The 12788-nt window shown below is 42.9% G+C and overlaps 1 protein-coding gene across 1 annotated transcript in view; it reads right to left on the bottom strand.

Moving 5' to 3' along the window:
• LIFR (LIF receptor subunit alpha) overlaps nucleotides 1-12788 on the bottom strand; it is a 121170-nt gene that overhangs the window by 88993 nt on the left and 19389 nt on the right. Inside the window, exon 2 of the mRNA XM_053591928.1 lies at nucleotides 3928-4028. The gene's annotated coding sequence lies outside the window, so the exon portion shown is untranslated. The remainder of the gene's footprint in view (nucleotides 1-3927; nucleotides 4029-12788) is intronic.

Here is a 12788-nt window from a genome sequence, read left to right as displayed (position 1 = left end):
AGCCACTAACACTGCAAAAGATCTACAAATGAATGGTTTGTTTGTTCTTAATTCCCTCCTTTTGTACCTGTATACTCTGGTTCACTATTTTCCAAAGGCATTGACAGGTTATTCAGAGTTTTATGAAAAAAGGGACTCCCTAATCAAAAAAGATTGGGTAACATTAAGTTAACCCAAACCGTTTTAAAAATTACAGACCTTTTTAGAGTCCCTAATTTATTATAGATCTTTACTATAACATGATGTGATGTGATAATGTAACATAATATATGAGAGGGCACTTCCCAACATTCATTCACCCTGCTTTTATTAACAAGGTTCCAGTTGTCCTTTGGGGAACCACTGCTCCTCCATTCTTAGTTCCTGAGTTCTGTTGGGTCAGTTCCCCATTCTACTGCTTTTGCAATCATCATGTAACAATTGATGTGCTAGTAAGTGTTAACAGCCAATTCTCCAAAGAAAAAGATTCTTAATACCTAGCATTTGCCAATCTACAGGTATAAGTAATCTTACCATGGCCAATTTCAAGCTCCCAAAGTGAAATCAGGGAATGTGGAGTTGGGAAAAGAGGCCGATAATCAACTCCTGACAGCCTCCAGCTCACCCAGGAGGTTTGAGCTGCACTCATATCTGGAAAGTCCACCTGCTTCTGAGGGCAGCAAGACAGTTCTGAGTAAGACCCCCCCTGGTATATGACTCATGCTGAACCAGCTCCTCGGGTCCAATTCTTTGGATTTTTTTGAAGTTTTTTTTTTGGTTCGAGACACAGTCTCACTCTGTAGCCCAAGGTAGAGTGCCATGGAGTCATAATGGCTCACAGCAACCTCAAACTCCTGGGTTCAAGCGATCCCCCTGCCTCAGCCTCCCGAGTAGCTGGGACTACAGGTTCCAACGCCCAGCTAGTTTTTCTACTTTTAGTAGAGATGAAATCTGACTCTTGCTTGCTCAAGCTAGTCTGGAACTCTTGAGCTCAAGCAATCCTCCCACCTTGGCCTCCCAGAGTGCTAAGATTACAAGCTTGAGCCACTGCATCCAGCCTTTCACAAACTCCTGGAGAAGAGCCTCTGTCTTTCACTGTGTTTGTTGATAGGAAGGAATTGGAACCAAAGCTGGCGGTCTGCTTGCCATGAGGCTGTTTGGACAGTCTGGCTGAGAATGCAGTCATCTCAGAGAAGACAGGAGCAGAGCTGAGGGATGGAGAGGGACCAAATTCTGGGATTCCCGTTTGAGTCCCTGCATCTGGACCTCTGGACTTTGCAGTTCCATGAGCTAATAAATTCCCTTTCTCTCTCTCCCTCTGTCTCACTCTCCTTCTTCCTTTCCCTCTCTGATCATTTCTTTCTTCATTAACTTTTTAAAATTAAACCTCTTTGAATTGGTTTATCTTTCATTAAAAAAATATGACCATTCTATTCTTTATTTCAAAGAGCCTGTCGTGAGACTAAGATGCCTCAGAACAGCTTGGGAACTGCTGTTCTAGCTCATCCCCCCACACGCTTCACAGGGTGTCAGATGCTCTGAGGAACTCCTTCTCTGTCTTTCTAGAAACCTGAATTGGCAAGTGTCTTCTAAACATCTGATGTAACTATTGTAAAGGCTGTTCAGACTCAACACAGTCAAAATTGAATTCAGATGTCCTGCTGAAAACATACTTCTTCTGTGTTCCTAATTTTCATTACAAGTACATAGGTAAATACAATGTCAATGTCAAAGTGAAATAAGTGCTTTGGGGGAAAAAAAATTAAGCAGGTTTAAGGAAGAGAAAATGATCTTGCTAATTTGAATGGGTTACTTGAAAGAGACCTCCTGAGAAGGGATGTTTGAGCAGAGAAGCCTGAATGAAGTGAAACAGGAGCCATGGGAATTTCTGGGGGCTCCACAGGCAGGTGGTTAATATGTCCCAGAACTGCAAGGACAGTGTGGCCTGGGGAGACAGGTGATATCTGGGGGCCAGACTAGGTGGGACGTTGTAGGCAGGTAAGGACTTGATTTTCTTCTGTGCAGGACAGAAGGGTTTGGACCAAGAATCTTTCTGGTTTATGTGCAGACAATAGGGATTATCAGCATCAAAAAGAAAAGGAAGGGAGCCACTGAAGGGCTATTAGTTTTCCAGGGGAGAGACAGTGCTGGCTGTGACTGCCCTCCTTCTAGCTGCCCTGGTTGGGCCTCATCTTTGACGCGTTCTTCTCCTCTTCCGCTTGCTGCATTCCTGCCTCCTTGTCCAACTTGGGTTTTGTTTTTACAATGAATCCTGCAGCCCTCAGAAGCAGGTTGAGTTTCCATGATGAAAGTCTAAGGCAGAGATCAGTGTAGGGGAGGCTTCCTGGGGAGTGCTCTTAGCATGACAGCCTGCACAGAAAGAAGTTCAACTGCAGTGCAGGGGGTGCTGGAGCTAGGATGGCCCTTCAGGGCTACCCTGAGCTGTGGCGAGAGGTAGGTGTGTCTATACACCCCCAAATGATCACTCAGTGATGCCACCATACCAGGAAGAAAGGCATGACCTTGAGTAAAAATGTTGACAGCTGAGGGCCCTCATTGGCAGCCTTCTCAGTGACCTGCATAATAAGACCTTTGCTTCTGTTTGGGGTTTTGTTGTTGTTGTTTGGTTGGTTTTTTTTTGAAACACAGTCTTACTCTGTCGCCCCAAGTAGAGTGCTGTTACATCATTTTAGCTCACAGCAACCTCAAACTCTCGAGCTAAAGCAATCCTCATGCATCAGCCTCCCAAGTAGCTGGGATTACAGGCACCTGCCATAACATCCAACTAGTTTTTCTATTTTTTTTTTAGTAGAGATGGGGTCTCACTCTTAAGTGAGGTGCTCAGGCTGGTGTCAAACTCTTAAGCTCAGATGAGCCAGCTGCCTTGGCCTCCCAAAGTGCTGGGATTATAGGCATGAGCCACCGCACCTGGCCAGATCTTTGTTTCTTTTAAGGGGAGGTCTGGGCACCATATCACAACATCTTCCACATCATCCTTCTTTTACATGTGTCACTGAAACTGCCCTGATTTAATTTCTCATTCCTTCTGTTTAGACTGTACTCCAGTATTATACATAGTTCTCCAAAGTAAAAGTCAAATTGGTTTCTGTTGCCTGCAGAATAACATTGAGCTCAAGCAATTCCTGTGCCTCAGCTTCCCAAGGAGCTGGTGCCTGCCACAATGCCCAGTTATTTTTTAGAGACAAGGTCTCACTTTGGCTCAGTCTGGTTTCAAACCTGTGAGCTGAGGCAATCCACCCACCTTGGCCTCCCAGAATGCTAGGATTACAGGTGTGAGCCCCTGTGCCCGGCCTCTATTCAGACCCTTCTAAGAGACAAACATATGCCCACTGCATGTCTTTCAATCTGGGCAGACAAGCCTATTTGGCATACTTTAAAATCCACACTTTTACTTGAACCTGAAATGCTTTCCTTCCACTTTAGATACCTATGAAAATCCTATTCTCAAATCCCCCAGACCGTCTGTTCTAATACCCATTTCATTCTGCCAAGGGAGTTGCTTATTTGTTGGTCGGGTAAGAGCAGAGATGAGGTCCTTATCATTTTATCCATCTCAGTCCCTACCAGTATGGTGGACTCCTTATAAACATCTGTTGCTTTAGTCTATTTCAGCTCTTGTCAATGGCTGTGTGTATCCCGAGGTAGCAGCAGAGCAGATTGGCGAAGAGCAGGATTCTGGACCCATACTCTCTTGATTCAGATTTGATCTCACCATTTAATAGGTTCAAAACCCTGAGGAAATTAAACATTTTATGCCTCAATTTGCCCATCTATAAAATGAAGATAATAATACTATCTAGTTCATAAGAGCATGGTCAGGATTAAATGAATGTGTAGGAATAGAACATCTGGAACAGTGTCTGCCACTTAATAAGCACATGTAGGTGTTGCCTCTTAATAGTATCTAGAGATTATTAGAGGACTTACCCGTGTCACCAGCTCCTGTGGTGGCCTGCGTTCCTCCAGACAGCACAAAGGAGAGTGCTGCTCCTGCTGAGATTCACTGAAAGAGTCTTCAGGCAGCTCTTCTGTAGGAAAATATGTTAATAGAGCTCTCATTTTCCTTTTATGAGCATTCCTTTAATGAGTGAGGATCTTCTTGCAAAACATTTTGGAATTCTGTGTTTTCCTGGGGCCCTTTCAGTTTGGATTCAGCCCTGGATTTATTATGAAGATTATACACTTTTCCAATGTTGCAAGAAAAAATTAAAAAAAAAAAAAAGCAAGCACAAAGCATGATATTTATAAGTGAATAGATTCACAGACACCTTTGAATGGAAAAAAGACCTTAGAGGTCACCTATTTCAGGAGACAAGAAAACAAGGAGATTAAGTAACTCGCCCAATTAAAAGAAAAAGTGACTCAAAAACATTAGTGAAGTTTTACCTCAAGATGCTATTTTCTTCAGTATGTAGAGTTCAGACAAAGTTCTAAGTTGCTAAATCTCCACAGAACAAAAAAAGGAAATCTTGTTTATTTCTAAGACTTATTGTTTTGTTTAAAATTTCTCCTAGATTTGGCATAATATCTCTTGGCCTGGTAGTTACCTTCTCTCAAGAGCACAGTTACCAAAATTACTCTTTCAGTTATGTATTCATCCCTTTACTCAAAAGACATCTGTGAGTATCTTTAATGTATCAAGCACTGAAGTAAAACTTGGAAGCTTCCAAAATGAATAAGCCCTACTGTTCTGGGACTGGCCCACATCTCTAGAATCTGTGTGTCTGCTGGGTGGGCCGGGTTTAAGCAACTTTAGGACATGTGTTCAGGCTACAAATTGATTTTCATCAGCCAAAGCTTAAAAATTGTCATTCACAAAATCAGTGTTCAAAATCAGAGCCAAGTTGCCATATATACAACCAGTCTTCTCTAAGTGAGAATGGTTCTCTAAAAACAAACCCTTGTCTCCTTACCTCTTTCCCCATGGCCCCTACTGATTGAGTTCTACAAAAGCCATAATAAAAAACAAACAAACAAAAAAAAGATGACATTACAAATGTTGTTAGCATAACATCTTATTGTTGTAATGCAGTATTAATGCAGACTTTATGTTTTTATGGGATAGAAGTGCAAAGTGTAAAAAATTCTACAGTCAAATAAATTTGGAAAATTCTGGGTTAAACAGCCTTAAAGAGGTTTCTTTTCCCAGGTTTTAACATGCTGGTAGCCATTATGAATCTCCAAGAGAGAATAAAGAATTTGACCTAAGTCAAACTAACTTGCCTGTGTATCCCTTTGTTAGAAGGGCATTGCCCATGAATACTTCCAAACCCAAGTTCATTCTGTATGTTTCTATAGTTCCCCATTTATCAGACATGATATTGCTTTTTTTTTTTTGAGACAGAGTCTCACTATGTCACCCTTGATAGAGTGCTATGGCGTCACAGCTCACAGCAACCTCAAACTCTTGGGCTTAAGTGATTCTCTTGTTTTAGCCTCCCAAATAGCTGGGACTACAGGTGCCCACCACAATACCTGGCTTCTTTTTTATTGTAGTTGTCATTGTTGTTTGGCAGGCCTGGGCTGGATTTGAACCCACCAGCTCTGGTGTATGTGGCTATTGCCCTAGCTGCTGAGCTATAGGTGCCGAGCCTGCTTTTTTTTTTTTTTTAATTTTCTATTGTAACTTAAGACCACCTTATTTTTTTTGAGACAGTGTCTCACTTGGTTACCTTTGGTTGAGTGCCGTGGTGGCTTAGCTCACAATAACCTCAAAGTGTTAGGTTAAAGCAATCCTCTTGCCTCAGCCTCCCAAGTAGCTAGGATTACAGGTACCCTCCACAACGCCTGGCTATTTTTTTAGAGACGAGGTCTTGCTCTTGCTCAGCATGGTCTCAAACTCGTGAGCTCAGGCAATCCACCTGCCTCAGCCTCCCAAGTGCTAAAGATCACCTTATCTTTTTATATTATTATGAAGAAAAATGACTTGAAGTCATCTGTATAAGAATTTTTATTTTTTTGAGACAGAATCTCACTTTGTCGCCGTTGGTAAAGTGTCATGGCATCATAGCCCACAGAAACCTCAAACTGTTGAGCTCAAGTGATTCTCTTGCATCAGCCTCTCAAGTAGCTGAGACTACAGGTGCCTGCCACAATGCCCTGCTATTTTTAGAGATGGGGTCTCACTCTTGCTCAGGCCGGTCTCAAACTCCTGAGCTCAAGCAATCCACCTGCCTTGGCCTCCCAGAGTGCTAGGATTACAGGTGTGAGCCACAGTGCCCAGCCTTGTATTAGAATCTTGTCTTTACTTAAAAGTCATTATTAAAGCACCCCTCCACATGAGTGCTACCATATTGAATGGTGCTTTATAATAATGTCTGATCCAGAGCTCATGACAGACATTCCTAATCTAATTTCTTCCCATGTGTGTCTAAAGGGGGTTCAGAATCCTTCTCTATACCATGCTTGAGATGGTAGTTTTCAATCTATGAAATTTGACCTGCTAGATTGAAATGAATTTACCATCACCGATACACATTTTCCCATTTGTCAACCTTAAATAATGAGATTCAGAAAATATGATTAAGTATACAGTTTATTTGAGTGCAAAGCTTTGAGAATGGCCACCTGGAAACTCCAATTTTAGACTAATGGGACCAGTGTTTCAAAGTGGAGAAGTTAAGGTTTCACTTACACATGTATGAAGTTTTAGCAGGATTATATTTTCCATATAAGTCCAGTCCATGTACCACAGTGATTTAATTGATTATAGACTGTTACATTCCAAGGAAGATTACCTAATTATTCTGTGAAGACAGGATAGGGGTCTTATCTCTGGTACCATTTGGCCTTAATTATTATTTACAGGAAAAGAAGGCAAAAGTTTCAGGTGCATGCAGAGTGAGTCAGGCTGCAAAGCCACATTCCTACAGTTTACAGTGTGTGTGCTACATGCCAAGACTTTATGAGGGCTTTATTTAGACCAGCAGTTCTCAACCTGTGGGTTGTGACCCACAGGAACCATGAAAGGGTCATGGCATTAGGAACGTTGAGAGCCCCTGATTTAGACTCTCTCATTTCGTCTCCATTGAAACTGCCATCACAGTGGTCTAAAAGTCACCATCATCTCTTACTTGAACTGTTGTAAACATCTCCTAAACAATCATCTCCTTTCCCTCCATACAAAGGAAAAATTCAAAATACTGGTCTACAAGACTTGCTAGATTTATAACTGGGCATAGTGGTGGGCGCCTATAGTCTCAGCTACTCGGGAGGCTGAGGCAAGAGAATCGCTTAAGCACAAGGTTGCTGTGAGCTGTGATCCCAGAGAACTCTACCAAGGGTAACAAAGTAAGACGCTGTCTCAAAGAAAAAAAAAAAAAAGATTTGGCCCCTGTTACCATCCCAATCTCTATTCCCATTCGCAGGGTTGGAAACTCAGCCTTGTTAGTTCCACAGAAGGGATCAAAACCTTGGGGAATTGAGTCATCCTAATCAACACTCAAGAGATTAATGTGTAATGCCAACTTCTTAATTTAAAATAAGAAGTAGAACATTCAAATCAACTACATGTTTGTTTGATTATCTGTGACCTCTTTCTAGAAGCTTAAAGAATATTCAGTCATTGAGAGCTTGTGAGCTCACGCAGACTCCGTAAGTGTGAATCTTGACTCTATACTTACTAATTTTGTGACCTTGGGCCAGTGGATCAACGTGCCTTTCGACATCTATTTCCCTATAGATGGGGAAATGGGGATGCTAATAAACCCTGCCATTGTGGGTTGTTGTTATGAGGATTAAATAAGAAAATATACCTATTCCATATTGAACATATAGAAAAGAAGCTGAAGGATAGTAAGCACTCAACCAATAATTAGCTGCTACTCCTAGAATGAAAATCTACTTAAAGAATGGACTTAATATCAGAGCAAAGGGAATTAAATAATGTTTTTAAACATTCTTTTTGCATGTGTGGTAGCCTTGTAAATCACTATTTATGTATTCATTTATATAATAAATAAAATATTATATATTTTATATATAATCCAAGCAATTTTAGATGAGTACTGAAATGCAAGCTTTCAAACCAATCTAAATTTTTGTATTTACCTGATTTTGTCACTGATTCCCTTGGTCTCCCTCACCTTACCTCCAATTTAAAATGCTTGTAAAGCAATCAAGGTAAAGCCCATTGCCCAAAGGCCTTGCCTCCCCGCGGCCATCTGGTCTCTGTTTCAGACACGCTGTGTTTTTTCCTCCTATGTGTCAACCTCCTTCCCTCTTCAGACTTCCCTTGTGCTATTTCAATGACCTAGAATCTCTCACCCCAACTTTTGGCCTGGCTCTTGTCTACCTGGCCTCAGAGAAGCCTTGGAGACACCTCCACCCCACCCAGACTGGTAAATTCCATCACTGCATTTACTGTCATTGTCATTAAATGACCATTGTTTACTATACTCCTTCCCAGTAAAATCAAGGAGGACAAATACCCTTCTTTTTTGTTTACCACTGAGTCCCCAAAACTCTGCCCATGGGTAGGTGTTCAGTCAATAGTTACTGAATGAATGAATTTAATTTTCTCAAAAACGCCTGTGGCTCAGTGAGTAGGGTGCCGGCCCCATATGCCAAGGGTGGCGGGTTCAAACCCAGCCCCGGCCAAACTGCAACAAAAAAAAATAGCCGGGCGTTGTGGCCGGTGCCTGTAGTCCCAGCTGCTCTGGAGGCTGAGGTAGGAGAATCACGTAAGCCCAAGAGTTAGAGGTTGCTGTGAGCCGTGTGACGCCACGGCACTCTACCCCAGGGCGGTACAGTGAGACTCTGTCTCTACAAAAAAATAAAAATAAAAAAAAAAACCTATATTTCCTATGTGGAAAGTGAAGGCTTTGAGCTGCCAAAGTCACAAAGACTGTACGCCCGAGTCACACAGTCATGTTTGGCAGAGCAAGTTCAAGTCTCTCTGACTCCTAACCAATGCCCACCCTCCCCCCCTACAATGCCACCACTTGGTTTCTGCAAACTTCACGGCTGTCTGCATACCCTGTTATTCTCTTTAGCTTACACTATGCTCTTCCTTGCATCCTCCCAGTCTCAGCCTTTTCTCTCCTGACCTCTGGAATTTTTCTTTGATTCTTAAACCTATATAACCTTCTCCATCATAACTACACACATTCTTTTACTGCCTTAGCAATAATATGCTACATGTTATCTTATCAAGACATCTTTTCTTCCCTACAGCCCTGCAATTCAACTCTTAGATAAACATACCCAACAGAAATGTGTACATGTGTTCACCAAAAGGCACACACTGGAATCATCATAGGACAATATTCATAATAATTCCAGCCTGGAAACTATCCAAATGTCAATTGTAGAATGGATCAACTGTTTTATATGCATACAGTGGCATATTCTATGACAATGAGAACAAATGCTCTACAAGGTTACAAAACAACACAGATGAAACTCAGAAGCCTGATGTTGGGGGAAGAAATTCAAGTATATTCTACATGATTCCATTTATAAAAAGTTCAAAAACTGGCAACACTAATTCATGGTTTTAAAAGTCAGTATGGTGGCTTCTCTCGAAAGAGTAGTAATTGGAAGGGGCCGGAGGAAGCTTTCAAGGTACTGTTAAATTCTGTTTTTTCCTACTAGTTACTCATTGGTGTTTAGCTTGTGAATATTCATCAATATATTGATGGACCTACATATTTATGTACACTATATTTATGTAGAGTATACTTCAATAAAAGTTTTTATAAAACAACTTTCTGTTTGTTTCTGGCTGCTTTAATTTACAGAGACCACTATTTGTCCAGAGGGAGCTTCCTTTACATGTAAAAAGTCCCTCTGAATTGTTTAAAGTCCACATTGTGGCAAACATAAAGAATACAGGACTGCAGACCTGATCTCTGGCAGAGACCCCCTAAAGGCTGCGCTCAGTCCACGGGCAGCTGTGATTCAGGGTACATGTTAACAAACACACTTACTCACTGGTCTGCTGATCCAGAACACGTGCTGGACTGAGTTCCTGCCTCTTGCATGTCTTCTCAACAGGACCTGGTAACCTCCTCACCTATGGGCTTGTCCTGGCCACAGGTCCTGGGAACAATCCTATCCTTAAAGGAAACTTACAGAGACAGCTTGGGTAACTGAGCTGAGCCAGGCTAAAGTCAGTTCATCTCAGGCAGTCGGAATGGTAGGTGTGGAAAGCAACCCTGTTAAGACTGTGCTTTTCATCTTTCGGGCTGGTTTTGATCCAGTGTCATTGGGTTTGAACTTTAATGGGGAAGGGAGGCAAAGAGAAAGGGGACAGGGAAAGGGTGTCACAATGCTGTGGAAAGAGCATGGCTTTGATATCACATCTTAACGCCAGGGTTTAATCCGTTGTCCTGTGACCTGCTTCAGTCTCTCTCTGAGCCTCCCTTTTACATCTCTATAGTAGGGCTAATAAACCCAATTTGAAGGTGTGAACATCAACGACCATCATGCTGGTCTAAGTCACCACCATCTCTTGTCTGTTACTGTAATAATCTGCTGAAGGTTCTCAGCTTCCACCCTGCTCCACTGCCATCTATGGTCAACATAGCATACAGAGCAATCCTGTTTAAAAATGTAACTTGGTTGATTTTTCTCTTTGCTTAAAACCTGATTGTGCCTTCCAACTTCCCTCAGGTTAAATACAAAGTTCTTAAGATGAACTAAAAACAAGTTGCTCAACTTCAACCCTCTTGAGAGCTGGATAATTCCTAGGGGAGGGGTTTGTCCGGTGTGTTGTTGGAATTTAGCAGCATCCCGGGCCTCTCCCTCCTGGGTGCTGCTGGTACCACGGCCCCCCGTTGTGACAACCAAACGGGTCCAGACATTGCCCAATGTCCCTTGGAAAACAAATGAATTCCAATTGAGAACTACTGGCCTAAAAGGACTTAGAAGATTTTCTGACTCTATTTCCTTCTCGTCCACCCCTCGCTCGGGTGGACCCAGCACTGTGGATTCCTTATTGCTCTTCAGACACATCAGGCACATTACACCTCCCACTCCTGCTGTTTCCTCTGGCTGTGCTGTTCTTCCTTCAGACACCACTGTGGCTCCCTGCCTCACCTCCTCACACACTTGCCCACACACTACCTTCTGACTGAGCCCTCCCCTGGGCTCCTAGTTAAAATTTTAATTCTCCACACTTTGTATTCCTCTACTGTGCTTTATTTTTTTAAAGAACATTTTCTGTCTTCTAGTATAAAGTTTATCGTTTATTGTCTTCTCTCGGGTGAGAACTTATGATCCAAGGGTGTGAAGATTTTGTTCTCTTCACTGCTCTGTCACCAGTGCCTAGAACAGTGCCTGGCACATAGTAGGTGCTTGATTAAAGTGTATTTTTTTTTTTTTTTTTGGAGACAGAGTCTCCCTATGTTGCCCTCAGTAGAGTGCTGTGGCATCACAGCTCACAGCAACCTTAAACTCTTGGGCTTAAGTGATTCTCTTGCCTCAGCCTCCCATGTAGCTGGGACTACAGGCCCCTGCCACAATGCCTGGCTATCTTTTGTTTTTATTTTATTTATTTATTTTTTTTGTAGATACAGAGTCTCACTTTACTGCCTTCAGTAGAGTGCCATGATGTCACAGGACTCACAGCAACCTCTAGCTCTTGGGCTTCAGCGATTCTCCTGCCTCAGCCTCCTGAGCAGCTGGGACTACAGGCGCCCACCACAACGCCCGGCTACTTTTTGGTTGCAGTTCAGCCGGGGCTGGGTTTGAACCCACCATCCTCGGTATGTGGGGTTGGCGCCCCACTCACTGAGCCACAATTGTCATTGTTGTTTTAGCTGGCCCAGGCTGGTTTTGAACCTGCCAGCCTCAGTGTATGTGGCCGGCACCCTACCCGCCCAATTAAATGTATTGAATAAATGGATGAACAAATTTCATGGTCTGGTGTCTGATAGGCATGCAGGAAGCAGTCCATGAGAATTTGTTCCCTCACCCCTCTATGACCAAGCCACAGTTGTAACCAGATTGCTTCAGGATTTAATCACTTTGTTATGCTCTCTTTGTAACCTTCACACCCCAAAATCATAGTGTATCCCTTAGTGGCTAATGACACCAGAGCTTTGGCTGATTAGTGTTTTTGATTTAACTGCCTCACTCCTTCCCACTCGTCTGTGTCATGCTCAGCCCACCTGCTGGGACATTCACCGGCTCATACCTTGTCTGACCTTCCCAGTGCAGATCACCGTGGTGTAGATGGCCACCTCCCCACCCCTGCTACCTCTCCTCCCCTCCACTGCTTCTGCACGCTGTCCTCATCCCTCCCCTCCTGCCCGCAACCCTACACTCCCCTTCTCTCCAGAGGCAGAGGCTGGTCCTCCAGTTCTAACACAACTCATCCCCAACTCTACCGCTTCTCACTGTTAAAACTTTGGAAAAGTCCAGAGAGATTACATCTCCCTCTTCTTTTTTTATCTACAAACAACCTGATATGGTGGCAGCCTATCTGTCTATGAAAGGCTTGCCTGAATTTTCATGCTTGAGTGTAACATGAGCCAGCCCTGGGAGCATAGAAACCCGACCCCATCCAATAAAGTGCACAACAGTAAATGCCAAGAGTCGCCAGGCCATTAGAGCCTGCAGTGAAAGAAGGCGCAGTTGGTCATCATTTTTAATGTGTTAAGGTGCCATTAGACAGTTTCTTGGGCAAGCATCACAATGGTCTCAGCAGGGACTTATGTGGATACAGTAGTTAGTTGCCTGTGATAAGAAAAGATCAAGTAACCATGTACAAACTATTTCTACTGCAGGTTTTGCTTATGCTTGTTGGGGGGGTCGGGGGGGGGTGGTGGAGCAAAATATATATC

This window comes from Nycticebus coucang, chromosome 1 (genome assembly GCF_027406575.1).
Source record: "Nycticebus coucang isolate mNycCou1 chromosome 1, mNycCou1.pri, whole genome shotgun sequence".
NCBI classification, from domain to species: Eukaryota; Metazoa; Chordata; class Mammalia; order Primates; family Lorisidae; genus Nycticebus; species Nycticebus coucang.
The sequence above is the reverse complement of the archived record's forward strand: the minus strand, read 5'-3'. Positions and strand labels throughout refer to the sequence as shown.